This window comes from Eptatretus burgeri, chromosome 6 (assembly GCF_056783735.1).
Source record: "Eptatretus burgeri isolate ZD-2024b chromosome 6, Ebu_testis_v1, whole genome shotgun sequence".
Taxonomy (NCBI): Eukaryota; Metazoa; Chordata; class Myxini; order Myxiniformes; family Myxinidae; genus Eptatretus; species Eptatretus burgeri.
Genome location: NC_140966.1, coordinates 55,025,908 through 55,050,854, shown reverse-complemented (window position 1 = coordinate 55,050,854; position 24,947 = coordinate 55,025,908). Strand labels below are relative to the sequence as shown.

Sequence of the window (24,947 nt, the reverse complement as noted above, 5' to 3'; positions counted from 1 at the left end):
GTGAAACGCCGTGCTTCAAAACCTGGTTTTGCAATCCATAACGACACAGTCGACAGGGGTCCTCTTTTTCGGCAATTACATACGCAGTTTGCTGTTTTCATTTTGTGCGATTTGCTAACATTACAAAATATTAATATAAATATGCTATTATTGATCCGCCAATATATTCATAGTCAGTATTTTCTGCAAGTGAAGAGGAACTTTTTTGTTGCTGCAAGTGAAGAGGCTTTGTATTGCTTTGCACCGTTTTGTGCGTGCTTTCATTACAAAATATTAATGGAAATAGACTAATAGTTCCTGCAATATATTCATAGTCGTTATTTTCTGCAAGCCAAGAGGAACGTCGACAGCACACATGGACGTGGTAGAAATGGGAACAAATGACTCTCCTTGGGGTATGTGCACGCCTGTTCTTGGTTACATGTGTGCGATGTGCGGGTTTCGTGGTGCATGATCTGAACTCGAACTCGGGCCCGTGGTGCATGGCGCTGCGGGGGAGGTTATGCGGCCGCCTCATGAATAATGTACTGCAGCGCCGAAGCCTCGCGGCGAGCAGATGTGCTGCGGCATCAAAGCCATGTGGGACGTGCCACCGTGCAGTGTGGGTGTGAGGAAATCCGTGCATGTGTGCGAGTGAAAGGTTGAGTTTATTGCCGGTGTATGTGCACGTTTCGGGTGGACCGTGAGGAGGTTGGAGGAATGCATTGGGGGACTGCATGCAGGCAGGTCTTTAACAAATACAAAACATTCGTTTTGATTTTTAAATGCGACCACTCGGTTTTATATAGAACACGGCGGTTAGAAAGAAAATGCTGCTGCTCGAGCACGTTTTATCGCCCGGAAATGCCCTGGTATGCTGCCTTCCCATTCCCTCCACTCACACTGCTTTCCCCTTCCCTTTCCATCACACTGCCTTCCCTTTCTTCCCATTCCCTTCCCTCACACTTTCTTCCCATTCCCTCCCCTCACACTGCCTTCCCATTTCCATTCCCAACCCCTCACACATTGTTACCATTCCCTCTCCTCACACTTCGTTCCCATTCCCTCTCCTCACACTGCCTTCCCATTCCCTCTTCTCACACTGCCTTCCGATTCCCTCCCCTCACACTGCTTTCCCATTCCCTGCACTCATGCAACCTTCCCATTCCCTGCCCTCATGCTGCCTTCCCATTCCCTGCCCTCATGCTGCCTTCCCATTCCCTCCCCTTACACTGCTTTTCCATTCCCTCTCACACTTCTTTTCCATTCCCTCCTCTCACACCTCCTTCCCATTCCACCCCCTTCCCACCTGCTGCCTCCCGTTGCATTTCCCTCTACCCCCACTCGTGCTGCCCTCTCCCCCAACTCGTGCTTCTCTCCCCCACTCGTGCTTCTCTCCCCCACACTGCCCCCCATGCTGCCCTCCCCCCACTGCCCTGCCCTCCCCTCACACTGTCTTTCCTCACGTCGCCCTGCCCACCCCTCATCTCGCTGCCTTCACCTCCTCCTCGCACTGCCTTCCTGCCCCTCACACTGCATTCACCCCTCAAGTTTCCTCCCCCACCCCTCACACTGCCTTTCCTGCCCCCTCGCGCTGCCTCCCCTGCCCCCCATCATGCTGCCTCCCCCCATCATGCTGCCTCTCCACCCCCCCCGCGCTTCCTCCCCCCCTCCCCTCACGCTGCCTTAACCCACCCCCACACTGCCTTCCCTTCCCTCCTCTCATGCTGTCCTCCGACCAACCCCCTGCCTCCACCATACAACTCTGCGGAGGTCGAGGAGAGGATTGTATCAAAGAATGTGCCAATTGGCCAAATGAAAGGTTGTTTTTTTTGTTTTGTCTTAGCAGTCGGAGCTGCTGCTCGGATCAATTCAGCTTTTAAAAGCAATGAATCGCCAGATCACGGCAGGAGAGCCGAGAAGTACGCATGCTCGCTCAAAGCTGTCTCGCCTGGGGTTCCTATCCTGACTCGACTATAAACTGTCATACCGGTGTTTCACAAGCAGGGTGATTAATTAACATGTGTGCCATCTCTCAGATGGACGTTCAACTGTGCATCACATCTGCTGGAATCCCCCCCTCCTCCTCCCCTTCCCCTCACTCCCCACTCGCTCTCTCACCCCACTACCTCTATCACCCCTATCCCACCCCTCTGCCTCTCTCACCCTTATCCCTTTCTGTCCCACCCATATCTCTCTCTGTCCCACAGCTATTCCTCTCTTCCCACGGCTATTCCTCGCTGTCCGACCCCTATCCCTCTCTGTCCCACCCCTATCCCTCTCTCTCCTACCCCAATCCCTCTCTCTCCCACACAGATCCCTCTCTATCCCACCCCGATCCCTCTCAATCCCACCCCGATCCCTCTCTATCCCACCCTCATCCCTCTCTCTCCCATCCTCATCCCTCTCTCTCTCCCACCCTCATCCCTCTCTCTCCCACCCCTATCGCTGTCTCTGCCCCACCCCTATCCCTCTCTCTCCCCACCCCTATCCCTCTCTCTCTCCCACCCCTATCCCTCTCTCTCTCCCACCCCTATCCCTCTCTCTCTCCCACCCCTATCCCTCTCTCTCTATCTCCCACCCCTATCCCCCTCTCTCTCTCTCACCCCTATCCCTCTCTCTCTCCCACCCCTATCCCTCTCTCTCCCACCCTCATCCCTCTCTCTCCCACCCCTATCCCTCTCTCTCCCCCACCCCTATCCCTCTCTCTCCCCCACCCCTATCTCTCTCTCTCTCCCATTCCTATCCCTCTCTCTCTCCCAGTCCTATCTCTCTCTCTCTCACCCCTATCCCTCTCTCTCTCTCTCCCACCCCTATCCCCCTCTCTCTCTCTCTCCCACCCCTATCCCTCTCTCTCTCTCCACCCCTATCCCTCTCTCTCCCACCCCGATCCCTCTCAATCCCACCCCGATCCCTCTCTATCCCACCCTCATCCCTCTCTCTCCCATCCTCATCCCTCTCTCTCCCACCCTCATCTCTCTCTCCCACCCCTATCCCTCTCTCTCCCCCACCCCTATCCCTCTCTCTCCCCACCCCTATCCCTCTCTCTCTCCCACCCCTATCCCTCTCTCTCTCTCCCACCCCTATCCCTCTCTCTCTCTCCCACCCCTATCCCTCTCTCTCCCACCCCTATCCCTCTCTCTCTCCCACCCCTATCCCTCTCTCTCCCACCCCTATCCCCCCTCTCTCTCTCACCCCTATCCCTCTCTCTCTCCCACCCCTATCCCTCTCTCTCCCACCCCTATCCCTCTCTCCCCACCCCTATCCCTCTCTCTCCCACCCCTATCCCTCTCTCTCCCACCCCTATCCCTCTCTCTCCCACCCCTATCCCTCTCTCTCCTACACTGATCCCTCTCTATCCCACTCCTTCTCTCCCAACCCTCTCCCTCTCTCTGACTCCTCTCCCTCTCTCCCTCTCCACCTCCCCTCCCCTCTGTCTTCTCTCCCTCCTCTTCACCTCCCCTCCATCCCTCCACTATCCTTCCCTCCCTCCTCTCTCCCTCTTTCTCCCCCACCCCATTTCCCTCTGTCTCCCACCCCCTATCCCTCTCTCTCCCACCCCTATCACTCTCTCTCCCACCCCCTATCCCTCTCTCTCCCACCCCTATCCCTCTCTCTCCCACACCCTATCCTTCTCTCTCCCACCCCTATCCCTCTCTCTCCCACCCCTATCCCTCTCTCTCCCACCCCTATCCCTCTCTCTCCCACCCCTATCCCTCTCTCTCCTACACTGATCCCTCTCTATCCCACTCCTTCCCTCCCAACCCTCTCCCTCTCTCTGACTCCTCTCCCTCTCCACCTCCCCTCCCCTCTGTCTTCTCTCCCTCCTCTTCACCTCCCCTCCATCCCTCCACTATCCTTCCCTCCCTCCTCTCTCCCTCTTTCTCCCCCACCCCATTTCCCTCTGTCTCCCACCCCTATCCCTCTCTCTCCCACCCCCTATCCCTCTCTCTCCCACACCCCATCCTTCTCTCTCCCCCCCCCTCCCCTCTCTCTCCCCCCCCTCTCCCTCTCTCTCCTACACTGATCCCTCTCTATCCCACTCCTTCCCTCCCAACCCTCTCCCTCTCTCTGACTCCTCTCCCTCTCTCCCTCTCCACCTCCCCTCCCCTCTGTCTTCTCTCCCTGCTGTTCACCACGCCTGCATCACTCCACTATCCTTCCCTCCCTCCTCTCTCCCTCTTTCTCCCCCACCCCATTTCCCTCTGTCTCCCACCCCCTATCCCTCTCTCTCCCACCCCCTATCCCTCTCTCTCCCACCCCCTGATGTGGATTTTTTAACCCACCTTGTTGTGATCGTTGTCCTCCTGAAGGATTCTAACTGGTCGATTGTGGAATCATATTTGACTTCAGACAGAGTTTAACGTTTGTCCAATTTGATTATAAAATCCTACAAAAAACCCTATCGACACTGATAAAACTAATGTCCACACAAGTCCTTCCTTGTGAAACAATTTATTTCCTAATTATACACCATACACTTCTCACCCTTGTACAATGAACTTAAGAATCCCCATTGATTGCAATATTATTTGGTTCTATTTCATTTATTCTTACTTTAGTTAACAGTTAGACCAACCCGATTCAATTCACTTCTACATTACATCAGAGAGTTTTATTCTAACTTGGTACTTGGTCAGTTCCAAGGAGTACGAGCCACTGAGAAACTATACTTCCTCACGTGCTCGTACTAAGAAAATGTGCCTTTCAAAATATTTTATACTTCCATGAGAGAGAGGTTGGGGGATATTCACCCAGACTGTAGACGTGTCCTTTAGACAAAAAGCCACTTCGTACATTTTCTAAGCAAAGGTTCATTTATCAGCTCGGTCACTCTGCTCCAGAACAACACATTTCTTATCATTTAGGGCAAAAGTCTTTTGGCCAGAAATGACAGCCAATTCAATTTGCAGCATAAAAGTTACATTTCTGAAACTCCATTTGTTACAATTTAAAATACATTAATATAAATTTTTCCCCCACACTCCCTCGTTTTTTTTTTTTTAAGGAAAATTTGAATAATTTTTCTTACACATGATTACCATGTCCCATTCCTGAAGGAGAAAAGATTTCCATTATTCAAGTTCAATCAACAATGGCAGCGAGTGCTCATATCAGAAAATGAGTGAGTTTCCATTTAATTTATGGCCTTTTCATCAGCATGTCACACATTGGAAACATGCTACCCGAAGTCAGAAGATAAACAGGTCAGGGTGTGGATAGAGCGGCACCCAACGGGAAACACAATCGAAGCACTCCTTGAGCTGAGGAGCAGGTAGATGTGGGCAAGTACAAGTTTGGGCCGGACACTGGGTTGAAGGAGCGCAGTGTGGAACTCCAGGCCTGTCGTACATTGAAGCAACCACAGCAAGTTCACGATGTATTTGCAGAGCGGCAATCGAGAGTGTGGCTGAGAACATTCCTCCATGCAGGCACCACACAACGCCGACGTTAAGACTTTGCTCAACCTTCTCCTCAGTGGGTTTTTTCTTTCTTTTCCCACATTGCTCCATCTTATCTCCTCAGGAAGGGGAGGCATATAATCATGTGTTGAATGCTCAATCACCCAAATCTGGGTTCTCCCATCGTCCAATCTTTGTGTGGAATTTCATTCCAAACTTCATTTAGATGAAATCGTACATTGCTTCAAAGACTGCTTTCAACACTCCGAAACAAACAAAGCATCAATTAAACACCAATAAATAAATGTCATGGGCACATGTAGTTCTACAATACTAACAAAGATTCTTATGGAAGCATTTAACTTGCATTATATGTCATATCAATATTTTAATCCCTTTCCTTGTTATTTCCCAAAACAACATGCTAAAATATACAGAAATCCCAGTTGTACGTATACTCAAAACATCCATCTCATTTGCTATTTCCATCGACATTTTAAATCTCTGACATTTCTCCATCTATCCACTTCTCTCTCACCAAAACAGCAAACATGCTGCCATTTTTCCAATTCACATACACAAACCATCTATCACTTCCTCCGACCTTCTCAATTACGAATCCATTTTCCTTTATCAAAACAAATAAATCATTTTAAACAGTTGTTCAAAAATTGTCAAATCACTTGTCAAATCTGTTATCAGGAGAATATCATTTATATTGCAGCTCAAACACTCTGTCTACACATGCAGCTAAAATCCATAAATGAAAAATTAAATCTTCAGCATCTATCAAATTAAATCATGAATTTACCTTGACTGAATCGATCAAAGGGTTACACTAGGTTGTTTGCCATTGCCTTCCCAGCACAAGTTCAGGTAACCTCAACATTCGCAGACGAATAAAACAATATTTCAACGTCCATCCGAGGGAATCATCTATTATCTGTGAATTGCCCCACGTGCTAAACATCATCAAATCATTAAAATCATTCCACATCACGTTTCTACATTTAATCACATACAGTATATCCACATTCACAATTGTTATTTCACAATTTATTCAAAATCCCGATGGTTGTAAAATAAAACTTCAACACTTTTTCCTAAATGGACTTCACTTTAAACAGATTCAGTCGAGAGGGTGCGCCACAAACACCAAGGAACAAGGAACAGGAAGTTCTCTCCACATCCAGTGGGAAGAAAAAGGAAAAAAAACTCTGACAGGCAAAACCCACAGTTTAGCATTACTCTGTCATGGCTTCAACACATACACTAGACAGCATTGCCTCTCATAGACTCGCGTGTGATCACGTGACAAATACCAATCACATTTCTATCTCATCCTCTTGAATCTGCATATGAATCGAATTTCACACCTAAAGCAAAGGCTCGAACAAAGACTCAGTGTAAAGATAGGCCACCCCCCACAGATCGAGTGGAGGGGGTCTCACACAGTGTAGTTTGCGACCTTCGCGTGGAAATACAACGCCAAGAATGTATAACATGCCATTTCAAACAGACCCACAGCTCAACTCAGCACGAGTTAAAATATCGTCAAAATCCCAACAGAACACGTTTCATTGCAGTGAATATTGGAATCGCACAAGTTCCATTTTTTTTTTACTCTCAGGAACGCATGCATCTCAATGCAAATCACCCACCATGCTCCCAGCTGGTTAATCATCTCCTGCACTTTACAAAACGTTTCGTGCAAATCATTGCATTTACAAATCTGTAAAACCTCCACACAATATAATATAACAACCTCACTGCCAACAAACTTCCAGTGAGCTCAATGAACAAAAAGTAACTCTTAAAACTCTTAAAACTCTTACAAACAGGTAACTTACAATGTTTATCTATTTTAACCCTATCTCGGCGTCTCAGCCGTGTCCTCGGCCTCTCTCTCACAGCCGGTCCGTATCAATGCAAACATGTGGCATGTCGCTTCATCATGCCTATTTAATTACGCATCTGGCTCCTTAACGAGCCTCTTCTTGTCATCTGACTCCTCTTCTTCTCCAGCACTTTTCTAAAACAACTACAGTACTTATTGTTTACTTTAAAACGGACTCCCTCCGCCGGATCCTCTTCTTTCTCTCAATAAAATTATCTGACAATGAACTTTACTTTGTTCGAAATGCGTTACCTGCTGAGAGCGCTCTCCCTTACCTTCGCTCAAGCACTTGTCGTTCCTCCAGGCACTGCCTCCGGCAGATGAAGCACCTCCGGTCACGAGCACCGCACCAACGTCGGTTCGAATCCGAGTCTCGGCGCCAACTGATGTGGATTTTTTAACCCACCTTGTTGTGATTGTTGTCCTCCTGAAGGATTCTAACTGGTCGATTGTGGAATCCTATTTGACTTCAGAGAGAGTTTAACGTTTGTCCGATTTGATTATAAAATCCTACAAAAAACCCTATCGACACTGATAAAACTGATGTCCACACAAGTCCTTCCTTGTGAAACAATTTATTTCCTAATTATACACCATACACTTCTCACCCTTGTACAATGAACTTAAGAATCCCCATTGATTGCAATATTATTTGGTTCTATTTCATTTATTCTTACTTTAGTTAACAGTTAGACCAACCCGATTCAATTCACTTCTACATTACATCAGAGAGTTTTATTCCAACTTGGTACTTGGTCAGTTCCAAGGAGTACGAGCCACTGAGAAACTATACTTCCTCACGTGCTCGTACTAAGAAAATGTGCCTTTCAAAACATTTTATACTTCCATGAGAGAGAGGTTGGGGGATATTCACCCAGACTGTAGACGTGTCCTTTAGACAAAAAGCCACTTCGTACATTTTCTAAGCAAAGGTTCATTTATCAGCTCGGTCACTCTGCTCCAGAACAACACATTTCTTATCATTTAGGGCAAAAGTCTTTTGGCCAGAAATGACAGCCAATTCAATTTGCAGCATAAAAGTTACATTTCTGAAACTCCATTTGTTACAATTTAAAATACATTAATATAAATTTTTCCCCCACCCCCTATCCCTCTTTCTCCCACACCCTATCCTTCTCTCTTCCACCCCCTATCTCTCTCTCTCTCTCTCTCTCTCTCTCGCACTCTCTCGCACTCTCTCGCACTCTCTCGCACTCTCTCGCACTCTCTCGCACTCTCTCGCACTCTCTCGCACTCTCTCACTCACTCTCCCACCCACTCTCTCACTCTCTCACTCACTCTCCCTCTCTCACTCATTCTCCCTTTCTCACTCACTCTCCCTCCCACTCTCTCACTCTCTCACTCACTTACCCACTCACTCACTCTCCCTCTCACTCTCTCACTCATTCTCCCTTTCTCACTCACTCACTCTCCCTCTCACTCTCTCACTCACTCTCTCTCCCACTCTCTCACTCTCCCTCCCACTCTCTCACTCTCTCACTCTCCCTCCCACTCTCTCTCTGACCCCTCTCCCTCTCTGTCTGACCCCTCTCCCTCTCTTTCTGACCCCTCTCCCTCTCTGTCTGACCCCTCTCCCTCTCTGTCTGACCCCTCTCCCTCTCTCCACCTCCACTTCCCTCTGTCCTCTCTCCCTCTTTTCTATCTCCCATACAGCCCTCCTCTATCCTTCCCCTCCTTCCTTCTTCCTCTTTCTCCCCCCACCCTCCCCCCTAATATTTCCATCAGCAAAGCGAGTTGTGTTTGCTAGAATTAAAATAAATGTTGAGTTTTGAGCAAAAGATTTTTCCATTTGAGTGTTGTACTTCTTTTCAAGTGTATTCGCGTTCTTTGTCTATATTTAGAATAGTCTTTGGAATTCACGACAAAAGAAATACAGCCACAAAAAATGTTCCCTTTGCTCTGCTCTGTGAAAATATATTTTTTTAGTGCAATGTCAATTTTTGCACAAGTCAAGGCAGAGGCAGGTAGACAAGGCAGGGCAAGGCCGGAACAGGTCGCTGTAGCAAAAACAGGCCGGCAGGTGAAGCTGGCCGGCATCTTGTCTCGTTCTGGAGGTTTGTGGAGGGAGTGCGGTGGTGCCGGCCGGTCTGAAGGCAGGCTCGGACCTACCCTACTGTCTTCCTCCCAACCTATCACCTTTGCCTGTCTCTGTCCATACCCACTCCCTTCGTTTTCAAAACCAAATTTAGCCCCATCTTTTTTTTTCTCTCTCTTAATTTGTCTCCCTAACGCCCTTTATTGTCTCTGTCCGGCTAACCTATCGTGTCTCCTAGCCTCCTCCCAACCCCTATGTTCCCTTCCTGGAGGGGAATAAGGGAGAGCAGCATCTTGTCTTGAGGCCCAATCAAGCCTCAGAATGGCCTCCTCAGATCTCAGCGATCTCCTTACCACGGTGAGTCCAGCGGCCCACAACGAGAGCGAAGGGATGGATGGTGCGGAGGGGTACACTTCCTTATCTACCCTAACATTTATTAACCTTAAACTACCCCTGGGCTTTCCAAAAGCGTCTGTCGCTCAAACTATTGGTTCTACCAACCAAGATTCCCGTCGCCTGTGTTGGTGTCCTCTCAAATTTGGGCCTTGCCCTCAAATTTTCCATCGTGCCCTTCCACGGTCTCGTGGCTGGGCAGCGCGGCTCACTTGGCAGGAACTACCCTCTGCCGATTCTCCAACTATGGCACCCCCCAGGCCCTGCGACTGTCTCCGAGCCTACCAGCTCCCTAAAATTTGGGGAGTGCCCTCCCTGGCTACTGCCCCTCGATGCTCACGTGGCAGGCTGGCGCCACGGGCCCCTTTCCCCGGGTGGCCGTGTCCATGACACTGCCTACCTGGCCATTGGCGCTACGGGCCCCGCATCATGCGGGCCTACCCATGCCCACTACGCTATCCTGGCCCCCCTTGGGCCCTTGGCCTACCGCGGCCGACTAGCCCGGTGCCCAGGGTGCCCACTAAGCCATACTCACCGTTCGCAGCCACGCGCCCAGCCCGTCAACAGGACTCCTGCACCCCTCCAAATGGGTTTCAAGCCTACATCCGCACCAACAGCAAAACTACCTCCATTTTGTCAATTTGACAAACCCACTATCTGACTTTACACTGACCCTGGGGTCCCTTGGGTGGGAATAACTCCCCCCCCCAATCACTCATCGCACCATGCATTCCACATTCGCACCATACACTCAGGCCTGCTGGCCCTCACTCACTCATCAAGTACATTTTCAATCCTCTTATCACACATCGCTGAACACTGCCATTCTTATTACTAAATCCCTCAACTAACTCGTGCTCCCTCATCATCCCTTACAATACAGCACATCCTTTTAACACTAATTAGCTCAGCTACGTCCCCACTACACACTCAAAGTCGGTCCATGTCTCCAAATATCATTTTCCATTCTAAATCTAAACTGACGTTCCCATGAACTAACCATTCCACGGGCCCCATGAGGACTTGTCCCTGCCCCATGAAGCCGGTCTAACTAAGCTAACCCTTCCCGCTAGCTCGTGCCTTCCTGTGCCCCAAGCAGGGGGATCTTCCACCCCTGCCTCGGAATCCTGTTTACCCGAAGTGGCGAGGCTTGCTTTTCTCTTTTTCTTTTCTTTGCGCACCAGCGTGGCAATTCGCAAACCGCGCTCTTTCCCCGTGACGGCATGGCAGCTGTTCACGCTTTGCGCTCCTTGTCCCTTCTCGGACGGTAACATCCGGCAGGGATTTCCCTTCTGCCGGATTCCAACCATGCAGCCACGGCGTCACCCTGCGCATCCCAAGCAAGCCTCGCGTTTCGAGGGGTTCCCCACGCGAGCACATGTGCTCTGCTCATCCGTAACCCGCGCCGCGGAATCCCTGATGACGTCTTTCGCACCCCGAACCTGCGCGATTTCTCACGTAAGCCGGGGTATGCGTAACGCATCGGGGAAGCCGCTTCGCACGCTCTGCAAACAGAACGTGCGGCGCAGGCCGCATGGAGCTTTACACCCACGCTCGCCTGGAGAACCCATCCGATCCAAATTCATATTTCCAGCCTAGCTTCTGTCCGTCTGCGGAATCAGCTTGCATCCACCGTGGGCATTTCCAGACCGGATTTCACCCGCGCAGGCGCGCACGTGGCGGCCTCGTGCGAAGCACAGCACGGACCCCGCGCGCGCTGCTGTGCAAATCCGGCACGGTCCTCGAAATAGCTACAGCCGCTACTCTGCCTTTGTCCCTCGTCTGGCGCTGTCTTCGTCGCAATTCAACACACGCACTCCCTCGTGCCATGACGTTTACACACCCTGCCTTGACACTCGGACACGCCGTTGCGTGTTCTCGTATACCAACCGCCATATCCCTCTCATACCCCGACCTCGCACACGCGGTTTCTCTCACACACACGGTTTCTCTCACACACACGGTTTCTCTCACACATGCCATTTCACTCACGCATTTCACCACACTCGTAATCACACACACCGGGACAATTCCACTGGGGATTCGCGCTACGACAAGGGGTCCCAGGGCCTCCATACCCCCAAGCTCCACGTGTACCCGTTCACAGCACTCACCCGTTCTAACTCGCACGGAGCGACCGGACCCACCTGGTCGTGATCCGCTTCAAGGGGGAATATTCCCTCCCCTCGTTCCTGAAGGAGGCTATCCTGCTGCTTGCACCGGGTCACGATACATTCCGCCAGCTCACCCCCATTGTCCCTTGCTAACTCTACCTGTGTGTGCACGTCTTTCACCCCGTCCAATACAATTCACCCTCTATCTCCCGTGTTTCTGTTTCCGTTACTATTTGCGTTTCTGTCACCTCTCTTGTTTCCTTCGTCTCCATTATTATTTCTTCCGTTTTTGCACTATCTCCTCGTACTCCAACCTTGCCTTTTCCTTTAGTTGTTAAATTTAAAATCCCTGTTCTTTTTGTTTTCTATCCCTCTGTCTCTCTTGTTCCTCATTCTCCAACCTCGTCGTTTCCTTCAATTGGTTGATCTCTCTTTCCTGTTTCATTCGTTGTTCTTTCACTATCTCCTCGTACTCCAACCTTGCCTTTTCCTTTAGTTGTTCAATTTCAAATCCCTGTTCTTTTTGTTTTCTATCCCTCTGTTTCTCTTGTTCTGCCTTCTCCAATATCGTCGCTTCCTTCAATTTGTTGATCTCTCCTTCCTGCTTCATTCGTTGTTCTTTCACTTTCTCCTCGTACTCCAAACTTACTTTCTCCTTTAATCTGGCCTTGGCTTCTAACTGTTCGATCTTCACAGTGTGGTTCCTTAACGTTTCATTCTCCATTCTCTTTCTTTCCTCCCTTAACATCCGCAGTTCATTTTGTAATCCCCTCTCTCTGTTTGGTGTTCCTGTAATTCAGAAGCTTTTTTCCATAATTCCTTGACCATCTCCACCTCCCTTTCACATGCTTCCTTCCTTAATTCGTCCGTTCTCTTTTCGTATTCCTTGAGGTGTTCCTGATATTCCTTTTCTTTTTATATCTTCCGTTCTAGGCTTTCTCTTTCCTGGTTGCCTGTTCTTACCTCTTCCTTCAGTTGTCTCAATTCCAAATCGTGTTCCCGTTTTTCCTTTTCTAGCTTTGTTTTCCTTTCTTCTTCCTCCCTCATTTCTTCCTGTAGTTCTTCGAACTGTCTTGACTTTTCCAACAATTATTCCTTCCTTTTCTCCAGATTTTTCTCTCCTCTTTTTATATTCTGTTTTAAGCTTCCTCTTATCTGATCGCCTGATCTTACCTTTTTCTTCAGCTGTTGCAATTTCAATTCGTGTTTCCGTTTTCCCTTTTCCAGCTTTGTTTTCCATTCTTCTTCCAAGTTCTCCCTATCCTGGGAGTTACTAATTTGCTCCTCCTCTATTTTTTTGTTCAGTTTGCTCTTCTCTTGTTCCAACTTATGGGTACTCCCCTCTACTTTCCTCATTTCTCCCTGTAGTTCTTTGAACTGTCTTGACTTTTCCAACAATTCTTCTTTCCTTTGCTCCAGGTATTTCTCTCCTCTTTTTATTTTCTGTTCCAGGCTCTCCCTTATCTAATTGCCTGATCTTACCTCTTCCTTCAGATGTTTCAATTCCAAATCGTATTTCCGTTTTTCCTCTTCCAGCTTTGTTTCCCATTCTTCCTCCATGTTTTTTCTATTCCGGGAATTACGAATTTGCTCCTCTATTCTTTTGTTCAGTTCGCTCTTCTCATGTTCCAACCTTCAGGTAAACCCTTCCTTCAGTTGTTTCAATTCCAGATGGTGTTCACATTTTTCCTTTTCTAGCTTTTTTCCCATTCTTCCTCCAAGTTCTTCCTATCCCGGGAGATACCAACCTGCTCTTCCTCTATTCTTTTGTTCAGTTTGTTCTTCGCATATTCCAACTGACGGGTAGAAAACACTACTAAATTCTTTTTTCCACATAGTTTGTCGACTCTGTTGGCTAAGTCCTCTTTTAGCCACCGAATTTGTTCCAGTACATCGGCCAATTGTTGTGTCCCCCCCGTACACATAATTTTTCTGAAGCTCGTCTGCGTGCCGTTGTGCCTCGTCCACTCCAATTTGCACCTCCTCGATATAATCTTCATAACACTTCACCTTTTCCAAGACATCCCCCAATTGTGCCTGAAGCTTGCCAATGTTCGCGTAGTCATCCTGCCACGCCTGCCATGGCACATGCCGTGACTACGTGGTTTGAACCGGTGGCTGGGAACTCCCGCTTTGTGTCGTGCCATTCGTTGTGCTATTAATAGCAACCCGCTCCGTGCTGCGCTGAGGTGCCGCCGTGCCGCTATTTTGCGACTTTGAGTTTGTTTGCCGACAAAGTTCATGCTCAAGCCGCTCCCATTGACCACAATTCGTGGTGGGGTTATAATTATAAAAAGAACTGTTCCGGGCCATAGATTTTACATTAAAACATATTCCTCCCTGCCCCTGCTCGACTTGAGCTGCCATTTTGCGTATCGGAAATAAAAAATTTCCACGCTCGGAATTTAATGGAACCGGAGGGTTGCCTCGCACACCCTTGATCCGGTTCCGTTAATTTAGTTTTGAGGAAGGATTAATTTGAATCCCACTCCCTGACAACAGTGTTGTGGAATCTCGCCACTCCGGCGTGCGGGTGGCCGCTTTTAGCTAATGGCGGTCGCGCGCCCACTGACCGTGGCAATCCAGTCGTAGCTTTCGGATCAATGCCAAAATCCAGTTACGGGTGTGTTTTTAAGCACACCACAATCTTGTCAATGCTCTGTCCGCGTGCTACAGGGTCGATCGCTGAATTGTCGATTTACCTAATTATTCATGTGGGCAGACTACCGAGAGGTTGTACCTCAACGGGACCTGCTTGGAAACGAGCCGCTTAAGCAGCTTGCTCCGTTTGCGATTGCCGAGTGGTTTATTATCGCCAAGCCCCGTCGGATTCAATTATCTTATCGGCTATTAAAAACCAGCTATTATTCTGAACGCAATTGCGGCAGCTCAATGGAGGAAGGGACGCAACGAGCAGGAGTATATTCAAACAATGACATTTATTTTACACATGCACATATACAAGCACGTATGCAATAAATAGGGGTAAGGGACAAGACACGAGCAAAAAGACCTACAGCCGTTGTCTATTTATCATGTACACTTATAACAATTCTACTTATAGGACAAGGTGCCACAGACTTCCATGCAAAAACCCCCGAAAAGAACAGGGAGAACTGGGCCCGTAGGCCTTTAATGATCCTCGGAGCCGGGATGACCGCAAGGCTCTGAGAGGCTGTGCAGGTTACATGCCACCCTCGTGGTGACTCGCTGGGCCCTGGTTCGGCGACCCTCGGTGTGTCTGCCCGCACTCGACTGGACTCCACCAGCTCCTGACTCCACTCTCGACTCCAATGGCGCCTCCAACAACGCTTCCAACGGCACCTCCAACAACGCCTCCAACGGAGCCTCGAACGACCAAGGAGACCCAGGAGAGAGAGACCCTCTCACTCACTCGCCAACCAACAGCTGCCAACTCCCTCCTCAACTGCCTTCTCGGCGCAACTCCTTTCTCGACTCAACTGCCAAAACGAACCTCAACCTGAGGTCTTCACTTTCTCTCTCCTCAACTCGACTGCCAGCGACTCCTCTCCTCCACTCGACTGCCAGCGACTCCTCTCCTCAACTTGACTGCCAGCAACTCCTCCCCTCAACTCGACTGCCTCTTGGCACTCCAACGCACCCCTTTTATCGCCCCGGAGCATTCGCCCCTCCCTTCTCGGTGCGCGGGGGGACATTCCAGGGGAGTTATGGTTGATCTTGTACGGTGCATACTTTTAACCGTCACTTCTGTTTACCCGAGAGTGATGGAGTTGTTTGTCGATATGCCGTTGTTTGTGGAGAAGGTGGTGAGGAGATGTTGTTTAAAATAACGATAGAAAAGAATAACACTACCTCGAAGGTTCACAGCCCGGCACATGAATAATTCCCGTTAGACATCGGTGGGGAAATCCATTCTGGATACACACTTATTGATATAACTGATCTTTGGGGAACCTGAATGGTGTTCTGTGAATTTCCACAACCGTAACAATATATATATATATATATATATATATATATATATATATATATATATATATATATATATATATATATATATATATATATATATATATATATATATATATATATATATATATATATATATATATATATATTTCTATAAATATGTGTGTGTGTGTGTGTGTGTGTGTCTGTGTGTGTGTGTGTGTGTCTGTGTGGGTGTGTGTGTGTATATATATATATATATATATATATATATATATATATATATATATATATATATATATATATATATATATATATATAAATAAGGTTGTGGAACATCATTGTACGTATGTATATGTGTATATATATATATATATATATATATATATATATATATATATATATATATATATATATATATATATATATAAATAAGGTTGTGGAACATCATTGTACGTATGTATGTATGTATGTGTATATATATATATATATATGTATATATATGTATAGATATATATATATATATATATATATATATATATATATATATATATATATATATATATATATATATATATATATTCACAGGTAGTCGTGGAGTTACGACCGCAATTGGGTCTGACCAATCGGTCGTAAGTCGACTTGGTCGTAAGGCGAATAACGTATTTTTTACATACAAAAAAACTTTTTTTTTTTGGTGCCACTTTACGTAGTCGTAAAGTGGTCGTAAAGTCGAACAGTCGTAAGTCGCAAATGTCGTAAGTCGATGACTACCTGTATATATAATATATATATATATATATATATATATATATATATATATATATATGTCTATATATATATATATATATATATATATATATATATATATATATATATATATATATATATATACATATATACATACATAAATACAATGATGTTCCAAAACCTTATACTATATATATATATATATATATATATATATATATATATATATATATATATATATATATATATATATATATATATATATATATATATATATATATATATATATATATATATATATATATATATATATATATATATGTTCCAAAACCTTAATTGACCCCAAAGTTCTTGTTATAGTTTCTCCGTTGTTCTCTCTTCTTCCCCACCCTTCCCGATCCGTTCGTTGTTCCTCCTCTTGCCGTGTACAGTGTATGATGTCTTCATTGTGCAACGTGTGTTCACAACCGGCATGTTCAGTGGATGCCTCTCGAGCGCACTCTGCAGCTCTCCCTGCCGCCCTTAGTTTGCTGGCGAAAATTATCTCGTTTCCCGCGGGGTCAGCGAGATAATTACTCGGGGCCGGTAGCGCACAGCTGCGGAGTGAAGCTGGTCCTATCTCGCCACCCAAGCGACTCGCAAGGCGGGCTTTTCCAACCCGCAGAATTTGCTGAACATGCGGCTCACCTTGCTCGCATAACTTAAAATCCCTCTCCTCCCTTACCCCTCAACCACCACCCTCCAGAGCTATGATATCACTGATGAATTCAAAATTTGCCATTAAAAACGCGCTCTCATTTCCCACCTTATATCGGGATATTTTCACGATGACCCCCCCTCCCCTCCCCCCATTGTTTGATTACATTCGGTGGTGTGGTGGCTTGAACGTCTGCTCCGAGTCTGTGAAGTCTGTACATGGTTCGAATCCCGGCCGAGTCATCGTGCCAAAGACATTTTTAACTGGAACGTGCTGCTTCCTTGCTTCACGCTCGGCATTTTAAACGGATAGACGACGGACTGTTCCAATGCGAAAATTGGCGTTCAAAGGTTCTTAACACACCGTTTCGAGGCTGTTATCTCGACAAACAGGGGCTAAGGCTTGATAATATAAACCGTGCTGAAATAATTCCCACCAAGACTGAGCGTCCCCGTCCGCAGTGCTGATATGACGTCCCAATTGTGGAGGATCCAACCCGACGGTCAATCATCTCCTGCACATGACACGGAACACTGTCCTCGCTCGTGATGACCATATATATATATATATATATATATATATATATATATATATATATATATATATATATATATATATATATATATATATATATATATATATATATATATATATATATATATATATATATATATATATATATATATAAAACAGCCTGGAGGTTCATTCAAGGGTGCGAGGCAAACGGTGTTTAACAAACCTACTTCCTCGTGGCGTTATGCTGTTCCATTCCGTACACCCCAAAACTGCGACAACACCTGCAAGCTGCACCTGCACCTCCCACCCTGCTTCCCTCGCACTTCGCACCCACTGCGAACCGCCGCTGCCGGCCACTCGCTGCCGGCACTATAGGCGAAGACCCACAGTTAGAAGGGCAAAGGTGGAGAAGGCGCCTTACAAATCGTATTAAAACGCGCCCACGAGCGGTAAATGTATTCATAACAGTTTGCTTTTGCAACCAAGATAACCCCGGGATATCGTAGACATTAATATAAGCCGCAGCGCAAGGCTCCGTACAAATCATTTTATCCGCACCGGGTTCCGGTACGCCTATTACAGGATTAATTTATTTTCTCTCAAGCCCTGCAGGCTCCAGAGCCGAATTAACCATTAAATATTAGCGCGTTAAATCCGCGCCTGCCAGCGGCTCCTGGCCGTGGAGGGGGCAGCGAAGACAGCTCGGCTAAATGCGCCATTTACCCGGAGCTTTCTCTAGCTCGCTTCTCTCCTTTTTCTTTGTGTCCTTTCCCTTGGATTGTTGTACAAATATGGAGAAAATTGATGAGTATGACGAAGGTATGATTTCCGATATGTATAGAGTGCTCTGCAAAATAATAATTATATAACCTTTCAAAAACGCACAAACACACACATTAGGCAGGATGGGTACGCACTCGCCTCTAAATTGTGTGTTCGCATCTCGACACAGCTGTAAACTGCCGTCCTGGTGTTTCGCAGGCAGGGCAATTCATCAATTTGTCTGCCGTCCCTCGGATGGACAATGAACGGGAATCACATCTGCTGGCATTCGTTGGTGGATGTCAAAGATCCCACGGTGTCCTTTGTGAAGAGTAGGTGAGCTATCATCAGCACCATGGCCATTTTACAAAATCCAACTTTAACTCCTGCTGGTAAAGGTATAGCAAACCACCCATCATGAGCCCAGGCATCATGAGCCCAGAATCCTATGGTGTCCTTCATGAAAAGTACGCGACCTATCACCCACACCATGAATATGTTGCAAACTTCTACCCTGACTACTGCGAGAAAGGCAATGACAAACCACTCAGTATGACCCTTGGCAAAAACTTCCTCGGCAGCCCTGACTCTGCAACAGGGTACATAGTATGTCAGAATCAAAATATATCCACATACATCTACTTAGTACTTGTGTTTGTACATTTATTGTTGTAAATACAGCAATTATTTTAAAAAACTGGAAAAACTGGGTATAAAATGCAAATATCACATGCTGGAATCACAAGTCATGTGTAAAATTGAAATTATCCAGTGTACAGTGAGGTGTTCACGTACAGAAAGTCGACTGTAATTGATTGTCAAGCAAACATTTACAAAGTGCAAGATTTACAAAGATTACCTGCAAGACTATCAAAGTTTAGGTGGTGAGATCACATTGTAATGCGATGAATGTGGGGTCGATACTAGGGCTTCTGCATTGAAAATAGCAAATGACAAGAAAATAGAAACCAGTGTTAGCGAACGAAGGTGGCCACTCCATGTGACAGATTACCACCAGATTTCATGTTTCAGCAGCAGCGGCATGCAAGACTCTGACGAAGACGTGCAAAGTTGGTATTTTTTTTTCTACAGGATCTGAGGCTCCTAGTAGAGCTTCCACACACACATGGACATGGACATACAGATGAATACGCAACATCCAACGCAGGACTGTTAGACAAGACCAACAGAGCCACTGAGCTTGGGGGAAGTGCCCTCACTTTCCGGAGCACTCTGAATACCAGCGAAACCACAACAATTTCACCGCCTTGCTCACCGCACTCAGCAATAATTTCCTCCTCCCATGGATACCAACATATGGGGATTGCCCCTGCTCTTACCCTTTTAAATACTGAACGTCAAGCAATGAAGCACATCCCATTTTTGAAAGTCTGACTCAGCCTGGATTTGAACCATTAGACTCAATCCCAGACTCAGAGCAGATATATATATATATATATATATATATATATATATATATATATATATATATATATATATATATATATATATATATATATACATGTATATACATACTAGCTGGGTATGCTTACACATTGTAAGTAATAACAAGCCGTGCCTCCCCATTTTCTCGGGTCGCTCACCTGCATTTGATTTTTCATTATATATTTTCATTTACAGATGCTTTCCAATCGTTCTGTGATTTAAAAAAAGAAATTCAACCAAATTTTCAGCTTTCTCCGTCACCCGGAAGGTACCGATCTTTAATATTAATGAGTGAGTCGGTGAGTCAGTGACCGAGAAAGAGCTTTATATGTTACGAGACGACCCGTGAACCCGCTGGGTTCCCGTTGTGACAGCGGTTGATGAAAAAAATCATTTCAAGAAAAAAAAGACAGCTCCAGCAAACTATACCGCTGAGGTTGTTTGCATTGATCAAATTCTCCCACAGATTACTTGACTGAATAGGGAATTGATTTTTTAATTTTTTTTTTGTTGCCCGATTTGAATGAAACTTGATACTGCACACCGCAGGCAAATGGTGAGTCATGTGGCCATAAATTTTTTGCCCTATCGTGTACCGTTTTGGCTGTATTTTGGGAACATACATATGCACAGACGCATACATACATATACACAAGATGAGAGTTTTAGAAATATACTAGACAAACCGTGAACCCGTTGGGTTCTCGTTGTGACAGCGGTTGATAAAAAAAATCATTTCAAAAAAAAAAAAAAAGATAGCTCCAGCGAACTGTACCGCTGAGGTTGTTTGCATTGATCGAATAATCCCGAAGAGTACTTGACTGAATCGGGAATTGATTTTTTTATATTTTTTTTCGTTGCCCGATTTGAACGAAACTTGATATTGTGTGTCAATGTGAAGACAAAAACGGAGAAAAGAAAGTCGAAGAAATTATTGTGCGTAATCTTCTAAACACTATTTTATTTATTCATGAACATCGAAATATAAGATCAAAATGGCGATATTGTATTCTTAAAAATCAATCGTTCTTTGTCTTTACTAAATGTTTGAGATTTTTAAAGAAATAATTTAAAGAAAAAAAAAAGATAGCTCCAGCGAACTACACCGCTGAGGTTGTTTGCATTGATCAAATTCTCCCGAAGAGTACTTGACTGAATCGGGAATTGATTTTTTATTAAAAAATTTTGTTGCCCGATTTTAACGAAACTTGATACTGCGCACCGCAGGTGAATAGTGAGTAAAGTGAGCCGAAAATTTTTGTGCTATCGTGCACCGTTTTGGCTGTATTTCTGGAACATACAAACATACATACATACATACATATATATATATATATATATATATATATATATATATATGTATATATATATATATATATATATACACAAGATGAGAGTTGAAGTAATATATATATATATATATATATATATATATATATATATATATATATATATATATATATATATATATATATATATATACACAAATACATATACATATATGCCTGGTGTTGGCTTAATGGTTAGGATCCTGGGCTTGGGATCTGAGGATCCTGAGTTCAAAATCCTGCATGGCTGTTGAATTAATACCAGGTGGGTTTGACTCTGCCTGTCATCCTTCCAAGGTCGGCAAAATGAGTGCCAGCTTGCTGGTATCCTGTGTCGGAGTGGTGACCCGTCCAGGATTGTGCCCAAGAGCCAAGGAGACTACTTAGGCAGCACCAATACTCTGCAGAGTACATTGTCCCAATGGATTGATGGATAGAAATATATATTTTTTTTCTTTAATGTTTTACATGCAAATATATATTTTTCTTTTTTCTTTTATTTTATATATATTTATACGTATATATATATATACATATATTTCTATATATATTATATATATATATATATTTATATATATATATATATATATATATATATATATATATATATATATATATATTGTTTAGGATTCAGCAGTGGCAGGATTCGGACGAGTGCGTCAATCAATGTCCGTAACCAGTTTGGGTTTTCACACCCTACTCTCGACAGCCAAATGTTACAGCTTCGGCGCCACCCTAATCACCGCCGTCTCCGGGGTTATAAAGCCTGCTGATTCGGCACAATTCTCGGGTTACGCATCTCAAATCACGATACCAAAATACACCTGTACCTTGCCAGCTGCGGGAATAGACCCCGGTTACAGACGGGTTTTGTCAGAGACCGAGCGGAGTCTACCAGTCTGTAACCATTTTGGTTTTTATATCCAAATCGAGCGGATCGTTCCTCGGCGCGGCACAAATTAATTCAAAGCGGCAACTTCATACGAATCAGCCAGATTTATTGGGGACATCGGGGAACACGACACAAGCAAAGCATTCACGACAATGTTATAATTAATCTATAACCCGTTCTTAAGTAGGGAGCTCTGGGTTTCGAAGGGAACTTTAACGATATAACCCTTAAATGACATGCAAACAAGATACGGACTGCATGCAGACAAGACACAGAGTGCTTTGTGATGTTTCATGGATGAGAGGAAAGTGTCAAAGGCACGAATGTGGCTTGTGACAAGCCGATGTCCACGGATTTGAGCGCCAAGCTCAAACACGCCGCGTGGCAAGATGCCGCTCGTCCTCCTTTTGTCGCACCGCCCACACACGCGGCCTCCGCGTGTTCTGACCCCGCGTAAGGTCGACGGCACAAGACCGTCAGATCGATGGTGGGTTTCAGCTGGTTTCTCCCAAGGTCCAGTATGCAAGTCCAGGCCTGGCCTGTTCACCAGAGCAGGCCAAATCGAGGTGTTGCGCTCCGCAGGCTGGGTCCATGGGATTCCAAGACGTCGTCGAGCCGTGAGGTGAGTAGGGACAGTCAGAGGCTCCGTCACTGGACTCCGGATGAACCTGTCGATGTCTCGTCATGAAAGCCGATCGCGCCCAACCTCGGCGCTCAGTTTCACCACTGCCGATCACAGACTCGGTGCACTCAGGTTCAGCTTCTCTCCCGGCAGATTCATCCTGCCTTTTCTTTGCTCGATCGCCTCGAAGCCCACTGCAGTTTTACTTCTTCAGTTGCACTACTCCTTTTCGGCCCTCACTCACCTCAAAGCCGATTGCTGACTCGCACACAGCCAGCCCTATTCAGCCGATCGCGCCACACCGGCGCTCAGTTTCACCACCGTCTTCCCGGTGCTCCTGCAGTCTTTTCCTTCACTCGCTCGCCTCAAAACCGACTGGCTCCTCCCTTCAGTTTCACTTGCTTCTCTAGGCCACTCCCCCTCTCAGCGCTGGGTGGGGACTATTGTCCGGAGAGAGGAAGGAAGAAGAAGAAGAACCTCTCAGTCCACCAGCAATGTATCAACGATGAACAGCCTCTTACACCTCCCGACACACATGTAGCGTCCATTTACCGAACAACCTGGCTAAACATGCATTTGATGGGGGATCTGGGCTCATCCTATATTTAAAACGCATGAAAGGCCATTTCCGCAACAATATATATATATATATATATATATATATATATATATATATATATATATATATATATATATATATATATATATATACGCCGGTAGGCGGCGATGGGTCGCCGAGCATGGAAACTATAAGATATAGACCTAAATGGATGTCATATATCGGATAGGGAATCACCTTAAGATTATGCATATCAAATCTCATCCAGTTCCATCTTCTGATAACTACTCGGTATCCATTTGAATGAAAAGTACCGAAAATGCGGTTTGAAATCGGAAATCCCCAAAGTTCGAGGGGGTGCTGTGGGTGAACAAAGATCTAAATCAAAAATCCGGCTCGATCGTTTGTGCACAATGTATTCCAGACGATTAGTGTGAACTTTCATGACCATGCGACCATAACCCAAGGAGGAGAAGCATTTGGCGCGAAGGCACCTCCAGCTCTCGCATATTATCGATTTTTGCACTAATTGACCTTTGACCCCTGACGTAAGCGAAATCGGTCAATATGTCCTGAGGCAAAGTCGTAGTACTCATTGAGTACCATGAACCTGCAAAGTTTCATTCGTATCGATGCACTCACCTGGTCGCTCGGGGGCCTTCAATTTTCGCGCATACCCTAATTGTCCGGGACACTGCGGGTAAAGTGTTCCATATATCACAAAAACCGGAATATATTTGATAGAGCATCACCTGCAGCTCATTCGTGCCAAATTTCATAACCCTACGTGGGATAATTGCTTTCGGAATTGATTTCGCGTGAACGGTACCGATTTTGAAGGTTTTTCGGTTGTTGCTGGGGAACGAAAGCGTCCCTAGCAACCATTACAATTTCTAAAGCACTAGGTCATAAGATGCACCTCCCACCCGAGTTTGGTCAAAATCCGCCCACGTTTACTACCAATTATGCTGATGACAAATGAATAAACATCCAAACAAACATCCAAATATACAGACAGAATTACTGACAAGAAGGATCACCTATTTCGGTGACCCAATATATACACACACACGAGGTCCATCTAAAAAGTAATGGGACTGACATCACAGAAATTAAATTCCAAAAAATACATTGAAATCACAGCTTGTCCCCTTCAAAATAGTTTCCCTCCAGTCTCACACACTTGTCCATCCTCTTCTTCCACGCTTTGATGCACCCCCTGAAGGCTTCTCCTGGAATCCCCCGGAGCTCCGTCGTCACGTCCCTTTTGATGGCCTCCACATCAGGAAATAGGGTCCCCTTGATCACCCTCTTGAGCTTGGGGAATAGGAAAAAATCACAAGGGGCCAAGTCTGACGAATACGGGGGTTGCTCCAGAGTTGGCACGTTCCTCTCCGCCAGAAACTGTCGGATGCTCAGGGCACTGTGAGCAGGGGCATTGTCATGGTGGAGCGCCCAGGCATTGTTCTCCCACAGATGCCTCCTCTTGTCCCGAACTGATCTAATGGGGCGCCGGATGATCTCCTTGTACACGTATTGCTTCACTGTTTGACCCTGTGGTGGAAACTTGAAGTGGATGATGCCCTTGATGTCAAAAAACGCGA

At 45.8% G+C, this 24,947-nt stretch overlaps 2 long non-coding RNA genes across 2 annotated transcripts in view; one reads left to right on the top strand and one right to left on the bottom strand.

Annotated features, from left to right (window-relative positions):
- Positions 1-218: 218 nt before the first annotated feature.
- Positions 219-24,947, top strand: part of LOC147024822 (uncharacterized) — a 134,787-nt gene continuing 110,058 nt past the window's right edge. The window contains exon 1 of the long non-coding RNA XR_015058838.1: positions 219-395. This is a non-coding gene — a long non-coding RNA (uncharacterized LOC147024822). The remainder of the gene's footprint in view (positions 396-24,947) is intronic.
- Positions 4,419-8,375, bottom strand: LOC147024823 (uncharacterized). Its single transcript, XR_015059214.1, has 2 exons — positions 6,193-8,375; positions 4,419-5,644 (listed from the first exon to the last, which is right to left on the bottom strand). It is a non-coding gene; the product is annotated as an uncharacterized LOC147024823 (long non-coding RNA).